This window comes from Rissa tridactyla, chromosome 4 (genome assembly GCF_028500815.1).
Source record: "Rissa tridactyla isolate bRisTri1 chromosome 4, bRisTri1.patW.cur.20221130, whole genome shotgun sequence".
Taxonomy (NCBI): domain Eukaryota; kingdom Metazoa; phylum Chordata; class Aves; order Charadriiformes; family Laridae; genus Rissa; species Rissa tridactyla.
The window spans coordinates 88,283,831-88,299,129 of record NC_071469.1 but is presented as its reverse complement, the minus strand read 5'-3'; the positions used below and the strand labels follow the sequence as shown (position 1 = coordinate 88,299,129).

Sequence of the window (15,299 nt, the reverse complement as noted above, 5' to 3'; positions counted from 1 at the left end):
TGGTAGCATCTCTCTTGCGCTCTCTCTCTTGCATCTTTCAAACAATCAGCTCGAGTGGGAGATATATAATTATTCATTTTAGTGAAATGACAGCAGTCAACACGGCTTGTCCGACGCAATTCAGGTGCTCGGCATGGCAGTAGTGCCATTACGTGGGAAGGCATAAAGCTTCAGTGCGTGACGCCTGATGGGAACGGTCCAGGTAGGGATGAGAAACGCTTGCCAAAACTGATCGCAGCAGCCGCTTCCTTACTTTTCAACACGGTGAAGGATGTCTCCCTTTGGACCCGGAGATTTGTCATCATTCAAGCACTGCTATACTTGTACAGACGCAGATTGACTCGGTCTTAATAGCATTGATCGGCTCGCTCAGGTGACAGTCCTATAATACAGCGGTTTATTCTGCCGCTCCCACCACTGTGCAGCTAGCATTTTTCTCTGCTTCCTTTGATGTTATTTTTGTTGTTCCAGTCTCCTTGGCTTTGCTCACGTTTTGCGCCGCCGGAAGGTTTCAGCAACGCTCCGCTCTTGCTCTGAGATACAAGGGCACGGGCTGATCCTTGGGCGATGGGGCCGGGTGCCTTTCTATCAGTGAAGGGGGGTTTCGCCCCCATTTTCACGTGCTCCACGCTGAGCAGCGCTCAGCGAGAGACAGGAACTGGGTTTGCGTTACTGGTCTGGGTTCCTCTGTTTACGTGAATCTCACTTTTGCTGATTAATGGCTGCACATGATACAAGAGCGGCTTCAAATTTCTCTTTGAAGCGTGGCTCTAGAAATACTGCCAGATGATATTTCTTCCCAGGAAAATTATTCCTTTTCCATGGAAAATGGGAATGGTTTGTTGGTTGCAAAAGACCATAATATGGTACAATTTGTCATTTTATTTACAAACACAGCCTCTTTATTCCAGTAAGAGGTGAATACACTCTTCAAACATTGGACTGTTCAAAGTTACCATAAACTGAGCTGGCACGGCCTTCCCAAGTGACCAGTTCAAACGATTCACCAAACCAGCTATTGAATTCCGTAACGAGGGCTCTGGACGCAACATCTGCTTTTGCCTAGGCTCTGCCGGTCACAGCTTTCTGATCTTCCAGCACTCGCTTGGGAACAGGCTTTGGATGAGCTGAAACTACTTCAGTCTGATTTAACAAGCTACTTTTTTTTTTTTTTTTTTTTTCCTCCGTGTGGTTTAGTCACAATTTCTCTTACCTTTTAGGAAACGTAATGTTTTAAGAAGACGTTTATTTAATTCCTATTCCTACCGGATTTTTGAGATTTGATTTCTCATGCTCAGTGGCCATGACAAACACGCCATAGCCCAGTGCGAGAAGAATTATTTGAATGCAGATTGACATGAAGGAAAATTTTCAGAGGAGCTTATGTGACTAAGGTGTACAAATCCCATTGACTTTGAAGATTTTACCTAATATCTTTCTAATGATCTTAAGAGTCCAGTTGTCTGGTTTACTAATTATGGAGCCAATTTTCAAAAGCGCCTGTCAGACTTTTGCAAATGGGACTTAAATTCTTAAGGCACTAAAGAACTGCCGCATTGTATGTTAGTGGGAGCCTTAGTTTCCACTGAACTGAGAAATAAATCAAGGTGATTAACAGGCAGGTAAACTGAGGCACTGTGGTAGGACCTTGATTTCATCCAGCAGCCTGCTTCAGGTGCTGTTGGTGAGTGGCAAGGTGGTGTCCGTGGGCACACAATCCAAAACGAGTGGCCTATCGTACATCCTACTTCCATCCAGACCACTCTGCTACACTCTCATTTTATTCTTTCTCATGATTTATTTGTTTGTTTATTTGTTTAATTTGCTGTGTACCATTTAAACTCAATTTCTTGCCTATGATAATGTTACCATGTTATAATTTTGCTGCGGACCTCACTCAGAACTTTAAGCTTTTCTTTATCATTGTACTAGCGGCCCTGGGAGATGCTCTTGAGCTTTTGTTCTAGCCTCACTTCCTTTTGAAGACCACTGTTCCGTGTCACGTTGGTTACCATTTGGAAATTTTACAGATTTTCATCCAGAATATTTTTTATTTCATTTCATCCCCTGTCCTCCTTTTCTTGGGTGACTCCCTTTTCTCCAAAGTCATGCAAATTAAAATCCCACTTTGTCATTTGCGGAGTATAGCAGTGTCAATGGTTAAATACGCCCTGGAATCAAATCTCTTGAGACCTTTACCCGCTAACATTGTTCCTGCAGAGACCTCTCAGATTTGTTGAGAGACTCATACCAATGCTGGATTAGATGCAGTTGTCAGCTGACACCTTCGCCCCAGGCAAAATATCCCTACGGCCCCAAATTCCTTCTCACGGTAATGCTTTTGAAGAAGTTTGACAATAGATGTTTTAAAGCAAGGTAGCTTTTTTCCCCCCTGTTTAAAAAAAAAAAATGTGTGTGTATGCATCCGCCTTGTAATCAATTTGTGGTCATTTGGCTGTCTATGACAGAGCAATTCAGTCGGTCTGACTGATCTCCTGATTTTAGACAACCAACGTGACAATAAAGGGCAAGTATCTTTTTGAGGCTGTGATTTTTCTATTTGGGATTCAGAAAAGAAAGAGTCCGACTAATTCAAATTTTGGTTTTGGATTTCATTTTCCTTCCCTTCCCGGTGTGACACGTTTTTTTTCAATTTGTGTAGATAGTACACCAGACTGAAGGTGAATTTTGATCCCCATTTTAGTGTTTCAACCAGAAGCACAGGCCGCTGTTCATTATTTTATGTAGATGAACGTGGATATCTTCCTACCTACCACCACCCTTCCTGACGTAAGTTCCTGGTATTTACACACACGGTTTCCTGGGGTCACAATTGCCTTCCTCAGAAGTTGCACATCTTCCTTTTTTAAATGCTTACAGGTGATCACAGACAACGCAACCCTCTTTGCAAATGCACTGAATTCTGGGAAATGAACCCATCACCAGTATAGCCTTCTCCTTTTCTCTAGAATTGATATCAAATTCATCAGAACAATCCAAACACTGATTAAGACAAAGTATTAGTTGATTTTGGTTGAGTCATCTTTTGTTTTCCTCCTTTTCCTATCCGGTATCTCAATCTCATAATTATTTTTGAATGTCACACATGGTACCACAACGGAAACACTGTTTAAAATAAAACATGACCAATTATTTGCTTATTTACTACTAAATGAACATCGTCAAATTGAAACGTTATTTTCCACATGTAGTAAAGCTGGTGGGAAAGAAAAGTAAGGGAAATGGTCCAATCTCCTTTTCTGCAGGGATTTCTGAAAAGAAATCATCGCAAATGACTTGAAATATGCATTTTTTCCAAAGAAAGACAGGAGCACATTCCATGAGGCAGGGAGGATTTTGAAGGCAGCAGAGTGTATGCTGTATTAGAGCTGAGTACGTCCTTCCAACCGCGATTTCGAACTGGTTTACCAGTTCTTTGGTTTGGAACTAGTTTACCACCTTGATCTTCACGTTCAAAGGTTTTCTGCAAAGACTTTGGTTTCTGCAGGCTTTGGAGCAGCCCCACAGTAACCCAGTTCTTTATGTCAAGCATGTGGGAAATATTTGGCCTAAATTGGTTTACTGGTTCACCGCAGGGAGGAAGAGGATTGTTGAAATGTAGGTATCTCCCTGCAAGATTTTGGATGCAGCTGCAGCTTAAAAATAAAGAAAATACCCATAAATCTTGCAAGTTACTGAATTTTTTTAATCACGGTCACACAGATCCATACTGGGAGCTATGAGAAGCCCCAACCGGTGCGATCCCAGCTGGATTCAGATGAAATTCCCAAATAAACCTAGTCCCAAGGGATCACCTTGTAAAGAGTGAATTGTTAAAATGCTTAACTATCCAGACTGAGCGAGCAGGTCTGTCCAGCTTTCCTTTGGACAGCCATGAAGCCATAAAGCATTCCCCAATGGTTTCCAGGGGCAGGCAAAATTGCAGTGGGCCTTGTTGACATGCTTCAGTGCGTCTCAGCTCACCCCATAGCCCTTGTTTTAGGGAACATGATGTTGTTAAAGACAGTTTAACAGCATAGAAGTAAACCCTACATTAAACCAGCTAGCAGCCACGTACGCCTACTTCACCGCCACTCGGCTGTACAACCTTCCCTATGTAATGGGCATCGTTCTCTGTGCAGGAAAATCCTTCCCATAAATGCCGTTAATATCATTCTAACCATACTTCTGTAAATACAATGACACGGCCGATGGTCCCACTGAGACCACATTTCCCAATAATGAGGGAAATGGTATTTACAGGAAGGACTTAAATATTTCTTTTGTACTGGAGCATGCATTTTTGTACGTAGTATGCGAACCCCCTAATACAACTATGACTAATGTACCCATCTAATTAAATTTTTACAGCATTCCAGCATGTCAGTGTCAAATGTTTGCCTCCAGTTACCCTCCTCGTAACACTGTCAAATAAACTTTTGCTTTTTTTTTTTAATTTAGTGTCTGCCTCCCTCCTTCCACACCATGTGAAATGTAGGCAGCAGCATCATCTTCACGAAGACAAGAAAACTGCCTCCTGCTTCCTCTTGTCCCAGCAGTGACCCTGAGCTTTAACTTGCCATTTCGGATCTGCTATTCTGCACGAGGAGCCCAGGTACTGTTACTCAATGCAAGGATTAGAATTTGGAGTTAGAAGACAATATATGCAAATAAAAGGAAACAAACCACGTATAAAACTTCATTTGGTTCATTTGCGGTTTTCCCTGCAGAAAAGTGAGGCTTCCCCGCTGACCAGATAGCTGCTTGGAAACAATTCGGGGAAAGATAAAACAGGAAAACAACAAGCTTAAGGCTGGTTACTGTTAGGACATCAAAGCCAGGTGAAAAGGTCCGTAAGGCACCTCTAGGTTATATCCTTCTCAATAACAAAAAGGTTTATGTTTGGGGATAAAGTGGGATTACTCCCCCCAAATCAGGCATCACCAGAAAAATAAAGACATTGTTTAGTTCACTCTGTTTAATCATCCCTTTACAACGCAGGCAGGTCATCGTGCAATCTCCCCGAATCCCCAGGTAAGCACTAAGTTGTTGCCTTTAATTAGTCTGCAAGTTACAGTTTAAATGCAGTGGCCTGACATCTCAATTAGGTATGCAAGATAAGAGCCCAATAAATGATTTCTTAAGTCTAATATTCTACAGTGAGGCCTTCTGGAGTACCGACACAATGGGTATTCTTCTCGCCGTGCAGCAGATGCAAACAGGGCCATTCAAAGCGCGCTGTCGTAAAGGGGCACCGCATACTGCTTTAATCCCTGAGTTTAAATGCTTGCTATTTGAACAGGTTCTAGAAAATAACCCTTCATTAATATCATTAGGAGTAGACTGGGGCCAAGCCCATTAGCTGCCTAGTAGCTCTAGATATGGTTGAATCTGCATGACAATAAAACGTTGTTTTGGGGAGTTTATCAATCAACTGCAAATGAGCATTTCAGGTTGAAAAGTTTCTCCGGCAGCAGATTTTCACCAATGAGTAAACCAAGATGAAATCCAGGACTTGTGGTGGTGCCAGTTCTCCCCTCCTCATGGGGAATATCACAGACCAGGGTTTGACACAAACCTGAGCTCCGTGCCCCAGGGTTTGCGTTTCGTTTTTAGAGAATTTGGGACACTTATTTGTCTTGAAAATTGTTGAGTTTTTGCCACTTACAATAACCACCAAGCAATATCAAAGGCATTTGTAAGTATGATGGGGCTTTTCGTAGAAGCAACTGGGCAAAATATAATCCAAGAAATTATTACAAACAAGTCAGGCTTGTTCTGAGGAGGCTGAAGTCTTTTTTCACTTGGACCACAAAACAAGCTTTAGGTTATGTCAAAAGAGATTAAGAGGCAATAACGCAGCTCCTAAAATCAGGGTTCTGTATAATCTTGAATTTGGTGCTTAGGTTGCCAGGTAAAGTGTCTGCAAACTGTTCAGTGCCCAGGAACGGGATTCATAGAGGTGGGGACAGTCAGCAGGGGACTGCCTATGCGGTCTTAGAGGGAGCGCCAAGGGAAGGCGTGGGCTTTTTAAAGAGTTAAGTGTCTTCCTCCGGACCAAACAGAGAGCTTTCCTTTTTTTAAAAATTCATGGGTTTGGATCTTCCATGAACATTGGAACGCGGAATCTCCCAGAAGTGGAGAAAGGAGAACTCTTCTCAGCCCGTAATGGGGCTGGAGGGACCAGGCTGGGCAAGGCAGGATGCTGAGAGCACCGCTTCCCTCCTGTCCTCCGCCTGAAGGCATTCAAACCCACATCTCTTACCTCACCCTGCTCAGCTTCCTCCCCACGCGAGGACCATTTACCGCCCTCCCCATGGAAAGTGCCCCCCTTCATACGGAGCACCTGCAGAGAGAAGGAAACCCGTGCCAGGACCCCAGCAGATTTTAGGTTGCTTCAATTTAAGGAGGGGGAAACACAGAGCATCTTAAACCAGTGCATGAAAAACCCAAATGCTATCTACAGTTCAACATTTGGTGATTAAGTCCTTTGGAGAGCGTACCCGAATTGCCGTGTCAATGGGTAAGCAGTAAGCTGGTTCGAACAAACAAGTGCATTTCAGCAGGGGCTTACTCATAAAAATTTTCATATCTCGTTAACTAGTTGATTCTGCAAACCTCCCCCACCCCTTAATTTTTTTCCCCCATCTCTTTCCCTTGGCATGCTTCCTATTTCTCACAGCAGCAGCTGCGCACAGTTGAATAGTAAATCAAACACCCTAAAAACTGTTGTTTTAATACAATGTCTAAGATTTCCCAATTCTCTTTTCCCCCCTTATTTTTCTTGATAACCATTCTGGCTCATCTTTGTCTGGTAGTAAAATAACTAAATCTGGTAGCAAAAGCCTGACCTGTATTTTTATTTTTTGTAGAAATTAGTGGGTAGGTTAGTAAGTGAAAAGCAAGTAATCCACAAGCAGTTTAGATAAGTGGATATTACAGGCTTGTGTTGTTAATTGGTATTAAATACATTTTTTAAATTACATTTCAGTAGCAAATGACTTTTCTCATCAGACTCTCTTGTGGCAGAGCTATTTCTTTCTTCATCGTGGTTAAAAGTCTTTGGAGAAATCAGTGTACGCATCCCCCGCAGCCTTCATTTCATCCTCTCCCTGGGCCGTGCCATCTGGCAGTGTCATCTTTCTCTGAGTCTTCGGGTGCCTCTGTTGGCCTGAAAAACCTTCTGAAAGCAGGTTGAGTTCACCACGTCTTAAGAGGACACCTCTCTAGGACAAAAGTACCTTCACGGGTTCCCGAAGGTGTTTGGAGGCTTCCCAGCCCATGATGCAGCTTCAGAGGTGGCTTCCTGGCTCGAGAAAGGCTGAATGAATCCCCACCGGCAAGGCTGCAGCTCTTTGAAGCAGATAGCTTGCAGTAATCAAGAGCACAATCTGCTGAAGAAGTTATTGAACTTTTGTTATCTCTGTACAGCTTGGTTTGTCTAGTGTGGGACGCGCAACTTCGGGGTTAGTGTTCACATCTCTGATTACACACAGCGCTAAGGGTTTGGGTTTTTTTCTGGTTTGTTTTTAATCTGGGCTGTGCAGTGGAACCAGCCAATGGTAAATCCATCTCGGAGAAATGCTGTCTGTTATGAGTTAGGAGGAAAACTGTTTTGATTACGCTTGCGACGTGCCAACTGCAGATGCAGTGCCAGTGACACCCTACTAGTGCGGTGATACTGCGCGCGGGGGAGAATGTCCTTCCCTTCACGAACAGTCTTTGTGTGCCCTTCTCCTGTGAGAGGGGGGCTGTGGACACCGCCGGAGGCAGGGGCAGAGCGTGGGGCGGGGGTGTACACGCAGCAATCGCATCATGTTCGGCAAGCAGCCTTTTCTAATAAGCCTCCAAGAGCAGCGGCAAAATCCCCGTGTTGCTGTCAGTGCAGCTGGGCAAATAACATGGCCTTTGCGACACGCTCGCTGACAAAAGCCAGGAAATTCAAAGATAAGGCCAAGACCACATCCTTGACTCCAGCCATTCAGAGAGAGAAGAAAAAAAAAAAAAAGCAAAAATGTTGATGACAAGCCTGAGAGAGGAAACACCAGCCCTAGCAGTGGGTCCTCGCAGATTCTGAGGACGTCCCTCAGAGCTGGGCAGGGAGGAGATAGCCATGGCCACGGGGAGCGCAGCGCTGTGGCTGTTAGTTGTCTGCTCACTCCTGTAAGATGGCTCTGGTGGGAACAGAAGGAGGTGCCCAGTACCCACTGGAAGCCAAAATCTTCAGCATAGTCCACACTGCAATTCTGTATGCCCTGGCTGAAGCTGGGAACCCTTATGAAGGGCTGGAGAGGCTCTAGGACCAAGAGAAGATGTGGAAGTGTAACGTAACCTCCTGGCTGCCCACTTCTCTCTTTTCGTAGAAAGGCATCTGGGGAAATCACTACTGCTACCTCTCTTCGTGCTCCTGCTCCCTTTTTGTGGGACATTATGCTTTTTGTGGCTTTTGGTCTTTTGAAGTTAAGTTTGTTATACAGTCTTGGTGAGTGCTTTGTGGCTTGTGGCAGTGTGTAGGCGAAGAAAAAGGACAGGGCTGTGCCGAAGGCAGTTTGGTCTCTGTTGGTAGAACCGGCTGTTAAAATCAAAGCCAGTTTCCTAAACCATCTTTAAAAACCACTCCAGCAAGCTCTGCTCCCTGCTGCTCGATGTCGCTGTCTTCTCGAAGCCACACCACCCATGCTTGTCTTGGCAGATGGCTTGCTCTCCTCCTCCTTTGCCTACTGAAGTCGTAATTCCAAAGCCTCCACCCATGGTCCCATGCCTTGCACCGGTTTCTGCTGGTCTGGCAGCACGGCCAGCAAAAGATCAGGGTCGGGAAAGGTCTGCAGACCTTTCTGGGCTAAATATCTGTTATGTGGGACTGGACTGACTGACCGACCTGAAGTACATGTGTTAACAGCGTACGGTACTGCAGCCAACATTAATGATTTGTGGACAGGCCATAGTATTTCAACTAACCAGATTAATACCTCATCTGGTAAACAAATTCTGTGTAGCAGTACAAGTTGCAGGCTGTCCCCAGAAGACCATAACAACCACTCTACAGCCATGACCATCTAACTAGCAAATAAATATTTGGGCACGCAGGCTCATTTGAAAATGTGGATTATTTCCTGAGAGGCTGTGATGGCTCCTCTAGGTAAACACTAGCTCAGGGCACTCTCTATAAAGCAGTTTCTTGACCTGGTGGACCTTGGCTGGCAGGCAGGCATGTGTGCCCGGGCAGCGAGCCGGCGGGCTGGGCTTCGCTGGGAGGACAGCAAGCCCCAGGCTGGGGGAAACGTCTCGTTTCATCAAATAACGTGTCTTCCCCTTCCCGCCTGGCTCCTCGCTTCTTCTCCATTTCTCTTCAGAGAAGATAAAGGTACTTTTCCAAGCAAGGAACTAATGACATGAGTATTTAAAAAGCTTTAAAAAATGCTTTAGAGTTTCAAGTTAGAGTTTGTCAAATGAAGCTTTAAGAAATAGTATATTGGGGGTCCTTTTCCAAGGATGTTAAATTTTGCTTTTGCATTTAAGGGTTGTGTTTCAGCGGACAACTGCCTTCTCCTTCGCCCCTCGCGGGACACCTCCATATTGGCTCTGGAAGGCTCTTTCCCTGCGCTCCGACATTTTGTCAGTCGAGTTGCTCCAAAGGACTTTTCCAAGGCAGAGGGAAAAGTTCCGGAAATAGGTTAAGCATTACGCTCCCATTAAAAAGATTGATTTGGTATTGAAGTTAGGGAACCGGATAAGCTCAGAGGAATACGAGCAAGATACGGAGCTCTGGCTCCCTTAGTGGTGGCTCCCTCAGTTAGGGCTTCAGTGGCTCGTACCCTAATCCCCGCAGACTGTCTGGTGACTACACTGACATCAGCTGGCTTCGGTCCAGGGCACGGGGAGGTGTCCGTATCGGAGGATTCTCCACCAAAACAGACTCCTTTCTGCTGAAATACCCCTTGAAGCCGAGATCAGAGCCCCTGGCAAACAGCTAAGCACTGTCCTTGTTTCTGTCTGTCCTTAGAGGAATAATCTTCATGCCACAAGCACAGAAGAAAAATGTAACCCCTGAAACCCGAAGTTGGGTTTGTTGGGACAGGTGATATTCAGAGATCCTCGGTATTCTGCACGGTCAGCACAAATTGGATTTGCGACTCTGAAAATTAAGGCACTCGATTTGTGTCACTAAACACTGAGATTTAGGGCTTTGCTTTAAAAAGAGGTTTCAAAGATACCCAGAAAAGGACAAGCCTGTTTTAGATGATGTTAAGTCCTAACTGCCCTTCTGTGGTTTTGAAAGATCTTTCCCACTCTCCCTAAATTTGAAAACATTGTCTTCAAGTGCTGTCAAGCTAGAGCTCCTCAGTAATGCTAGAATTCACTTGAAAGAATGTGTTTAAAAATGAATACGCTCAAAGATTATGCACGGATTCATATGCATGGATTCAAAGACATTGTCTCATAGACAACAACGGCAGCACATTGAATCTCATATTGAGGAATCATTTCACAGTGCTTTACTGTAGGTTTTAGTCCTATCTCTTTGCATCTTTATCAGAAGCCCATATATGTCATCATTCATCTCTCTCTCCCCGAAACAACAGAATTACAGAATTTGCTTGCTGAAAAGTGTTGAGGTAAACTTTTTTTTTTTTAAAGTGATCCCTCTGGCTCTAGAAGAAGGGACCTGCGTGGGGGTTTGCCCTTTGAGGGAGGTGAAGGGTGCAGCTGGAGTTCAAAACCATCCAGATTTGGGTTTTATCTCGTTCTCCCCGGGCCTACAAAAGCACAAGAAATCAGGTGAATTAATCTGTCGTGGAGTGGCGGGGGGGAGGACACGCTTTGCCACAGACACCAGATACACAGTTGTGCTCAGGATGTTTTTTGCTATGAGAATTTACACTCTGCAGGGAAGGGGAAACAGCGGGAGGAGGGCCAACTCTCGTCAAAAAACTCAAGTCTTTGCAGATCTCCCCTGCATCCCCGCATGGAAAGGGTTCTTGGGGAGATTTTTAGAAAATCAACAGCAAGAGTCTCTTCTTCCCAGCAGTATTTCTTGATGATGACAGAGCCCCTCTTTCCCTTCCCCCCTTGCTATCAGCTGGCTAATCTGCCTGCACATTCTGACACACAGCTGCGAGAGATGAAAACTGTACTGTTGATAGATGAAACTTTGGATAAGATTACATGGTTTTGAATATCTTGATGACATATTTGTCTGAAAAGTCTTTTAGAGGACAGCCTAATATAAATGCACGGAAATGTTTCTAATGACTAGCATTTGTCTACGTACTTGGTTTGGAAGATTAACATTCACGTGTTCTTCGACTGTCATTTGCATTTGTATGTGGAGGCAAACTTTTCAATAATCACTTCTTCATGCCGAGAAGAGTTAACAATTTATTCAAAATACACAAGGCCAAATTAGTCCCTTCTGTAAGGCTGGGAGCTCTGGTGAAGTTGCACCAGCGGTGGATTTGGCTTCCCTGCGCCCTGCAGCAGCCGCGGCTACGTGCCCGGGAGACGGCACGCACTGACCTTGCTTGTGGTAAGGACGAAAATCCCCCCGTTAGAAAGACAGAGCACACTACAGAGCAAAATGGGGGCGGGGGAGAAAACCCAACCACCCAAGGTCAGGTCAATCACACCTTTCCTCTGTTTTGCTGTGCTGAACTCCAGGTTGTCTTCTGTTTTGCACTGACAGATGAATGCAGTGAGGCTTATTGTAGTGGTTTTATTCTTATTTTCACAACACCCAGTAGTGTGGTTGGACCTCCAGAGGCCCATTGTTCAGCTCGGGGGAGGGCACCTTATTTTGACAAGTATTGCCACTACCAGTAAGAGTGTGGCTCCTGGGTGCTTTTGAGTCCCGCCCTGGCCTAAAGTTTTCTGAATTGTAGGATTTCGGGTGCCTTGGTCATGTTAGACAATTCGCCTTCAAAAAGTCTTGAAGAAAAGAAGCTTCCATTCCTAATGTATGGAATTACTTCTGGAAACCTGGCCCCATTCAGGCCACAGCCGGGATGTATCTCTATTTGTTCACCTCAGTTTTGCCCTGACGCAACAAATGTTGATGGAGGAACTTCTTTACTGAGGGTACGAAAGGGGCTTTGGTGGACCACACATTGACGTGGACCTTTACATTGTCCACTAATCATGCAAAAAATAGCTAGAGCTTGTCTGTGCTGCAGTAATGTGAAGTCTCCGCCCTCCTCCTTCCTGCAGGCAGCATAAAATTAAGATACTCCTCAAATCTGGCTCCTAGATGATACATTCCAGATGTCTGGGCTACAAAAATGTAACTCAACACTATAGAGCTGCGCTTCTGAGATGGTGGGGTGTCCTCCCCAAGGGCGTGCAGGAAAGGGGGCTGTGGGGAGCCACTCCATTCACAACACCGGACAGGGCTCAGCACAGCTGGGAGAGGAGGCGGCACGTGGGAAGGGGAGTTGCAGGGCTGAATATTTTATGAAACATGGTTGGGGTGAGGAAAGACAAACACTTGCAGAGACTGGTGGAGCCGTGCATCCCCGAGGGCTTTGGCCAGTTGCTTAAACATAAGTGAACCCTTCGGTCTGCCTTTAGTGAGCTCAAACCAACTCCACGAAATCAGCAGGTACCGTCGTGCGCCACGAGCCTTGTTTGTGTACTGATGCTGTGGCAGATACGGTCCTTTGGTTACGGGAGAAGACTCTCGCCTCGGTGTTTGTTGCTGGCTGCTGTTCTGAGCTGTGTGCAGGTTGTGCAAACCCTTAAGGAGGATGCTGCACCCTCCACTGACTGGGGAAAGGCGGGAAGAAAACCTCTCAAGACCATCCTCTGCGTGAGGAGAGTGGTGAGGAGGACGGCAATGCACATCCCAATGGGCTGTTCGTCTGTCCTCTTCTTTAACACGCACTACTGCGTCATTTTCCAATCACCTAGTCTTACTACTGTGAGACTTCTGGTTACAGATGAGGTATTTTAGCACAGAAGAGTTATTTAGAGATAAACTTCCCTTAATACTTGAAAATATCACAGTTACCTGGTTGCTTCCTCTTGAATACTGCACGTGCTTCTTAAAAGCCTTCTGGGTTGAGGGTGTCTTTGTCTGGCGGTGCTGTGCAATCACAGATACATTTTGATTTTTGCTGCTTCTTCACATACCACCGTGTCTCTGTAGACATGCACTGACACTCTTTCCCCTTTCGGAATATGTTGACATCTTGATGTCTTCTCCATCGACTCACACTGACACAGTGTTAGGGACTTTGTGATGACACTGCAGCCCACGTTAGTGAATGGTGAAATAGCCCTGTCACAAACTATATTATGAAATATCAAAACTGTTTAAAAATGTAGTTTTCCACACACAAAAAAAAAAAAAAAAAGGAAAAAAATTCCTGAGGGCCTTGAGCTTACCTTGAGGACGGATCTGCTCAGTTCTATGTGAATATGGATACTTAAGTAGAGTGTTTAACCTATGACAAATATAAAGAAGGGTTTAATGCCTATACATTATCAAAATTCACAGTAGCTAGGAATGATGTTCTTGACTTGTGCATGCATCTTATGATATTTGTCCAACACAGGCACTTTAAAACTCTGGTTGAACTGATATTTGATACTAAATGTTTTGGGTTTTTTCTTGATATGAAGCGTAATAACCAAACTTGAACTGGCCAAAACCTGGGTGGTTTTTTTTTTTTTTTCAGTTATGAATACTCTTTATGATAAATACGGAATCAAGTCTTCCTCCTTTCAGAAATGGTGGCATAAATTACTCCAGTGCACCCAGTTAATTTCTTCTGAAAATGACTCCAGTACACATTATTAATTTCTGCTGAAAATGACTTTGATGCTTGACAGGGTTTTGTCAGAGTTTATTAATGAAGACCTCACTGTGTATGGCAACAGTTGGTTTCTCTGTTTCTTTTGACAGTTATGAGAATCTAAAATAGGTCAGGTGAAGATGGGTGAGATTACCCAGACTTTCCTTCTTTGCAACTCTTTTTAACCATTGAAAACTGCAATCAGTATGACAGAAGCCTGAAGAAAATAATAGCTCTAAAAGAGGTGCAGCTGTTACAGAGGATTTTTCCCATTAATATTCAGGACCGTCATTGGATCTGGGATGAGATAACTTGGACAAATCAACAAGTTAAGACAAATAGTTTTGATTTCTTTGTTTGTTTATGGAAAAAAACACACATTTGCTTAAGAATGTTGGAGAGGTGATTTTTGTCTCTTAATCCAAAAAGTGATTAATAGTAGGGCAGGCAGACATGCAGTTGGAATTTGACCACGCAGGACAGAGTTCATGAGACAAATTCAACCCTAGTTTAAATGCTACATGGTCTAATGAGCCTCAGTATCTAGTTATTTTCTCAAATGTCTGCCTCGCAGACACCTCGGATCTGGAATCGGAAAATCCAGCTGTGCTCTTGCTGCTTCTCACAACACAGTGTAATTAGAACGCGCTGATAACTCTGTTGATGCATGAGAGATAAAAATCCATTCTACCTCATGCTGGTGGTAAAAACGTGGTTTCATCAGGAAAGAGAGCAGATATGAATTAAAAACACACAGAAGACGACAGTATCATTTTCACCAACACACTTCTCTGACACCACCACCGTCAGCACGTGTTGTACACTGCCGCTTGATGCCTTGCACGGCATCCGTCTCGGCCATGATTCAGGACACCGCTGAGAATAGAAAGAAGTGTCCGCAGCCCTGGAAACCCTCATGTCAAGAAACCATCTCCCCAGTGGCTCCTGCGGCAGAGGTCTTCATGAAGAGCTTCTGCTGCTCCGGAGTCAAGCCTTTCATGGAGCTGATTTTTCTTGTTCATCCCGGGACAAACTCGTCACACGGCTTTTTTATGAGCAGGGGACATGACATTTAGTCGGTTTTTCCATGCTAAGAATTTCATGTTACCTATTGTTAAAGACGACTGAAATAGGTTATGTACACATCAAAATGAGTGAACTTTTACCTTTCCTATTGCAAGTTATCCGTGACATCCTTGGAAATCATTGACTTCTCAGCTATTGACATTGTTGGGGGAAGGGGAAAAAGGTTCATCTTGCAAGAAATGCTGACTCAGAGATTTCTCAAGAAAATCTACTTTCTTAGCTGAAGAAGAAAGATTCATTATTTGCCCATCTTGGCGAAATCTAATTGTGATATTTATATTCTGTATTAATTTGATTCGGTAAAGATTTCCAACGTAGGCAAAGAAGCCAATCGTAATAATTTGTTCTGAAGCTTTTATTACTATTGTGTTTTGAATGCAGGTATTAAAACAGCAGTGGAGCAGCAGATGCTATCCCTTGCAT

The 15,299-nt window shown here is 44.3% G+C and overlaps 1 long non-coding RNA gene across 1 annotated transcript in view; it reads left to right on the top strand.

The window, feature by feature from the left end:
* Positions 1–4,608, top strand: part of LOC128909208 (uncharacterized) — a 97,337-nt gene extending 92,729 nt beyond the window's left edge. Inside the window, exon 11 of the long non-coding RNA XR_008466278.1 lies at positions 4,462–4,608. This is a non-coding gene — a long non-coding RNA (uncharacterized LOC128909208). The remainder of the gene's footprint in view (positions 1–4,461) is intronic.
* Positions 4,609–15,299: the final 10,691 nt, after the last annotated feature.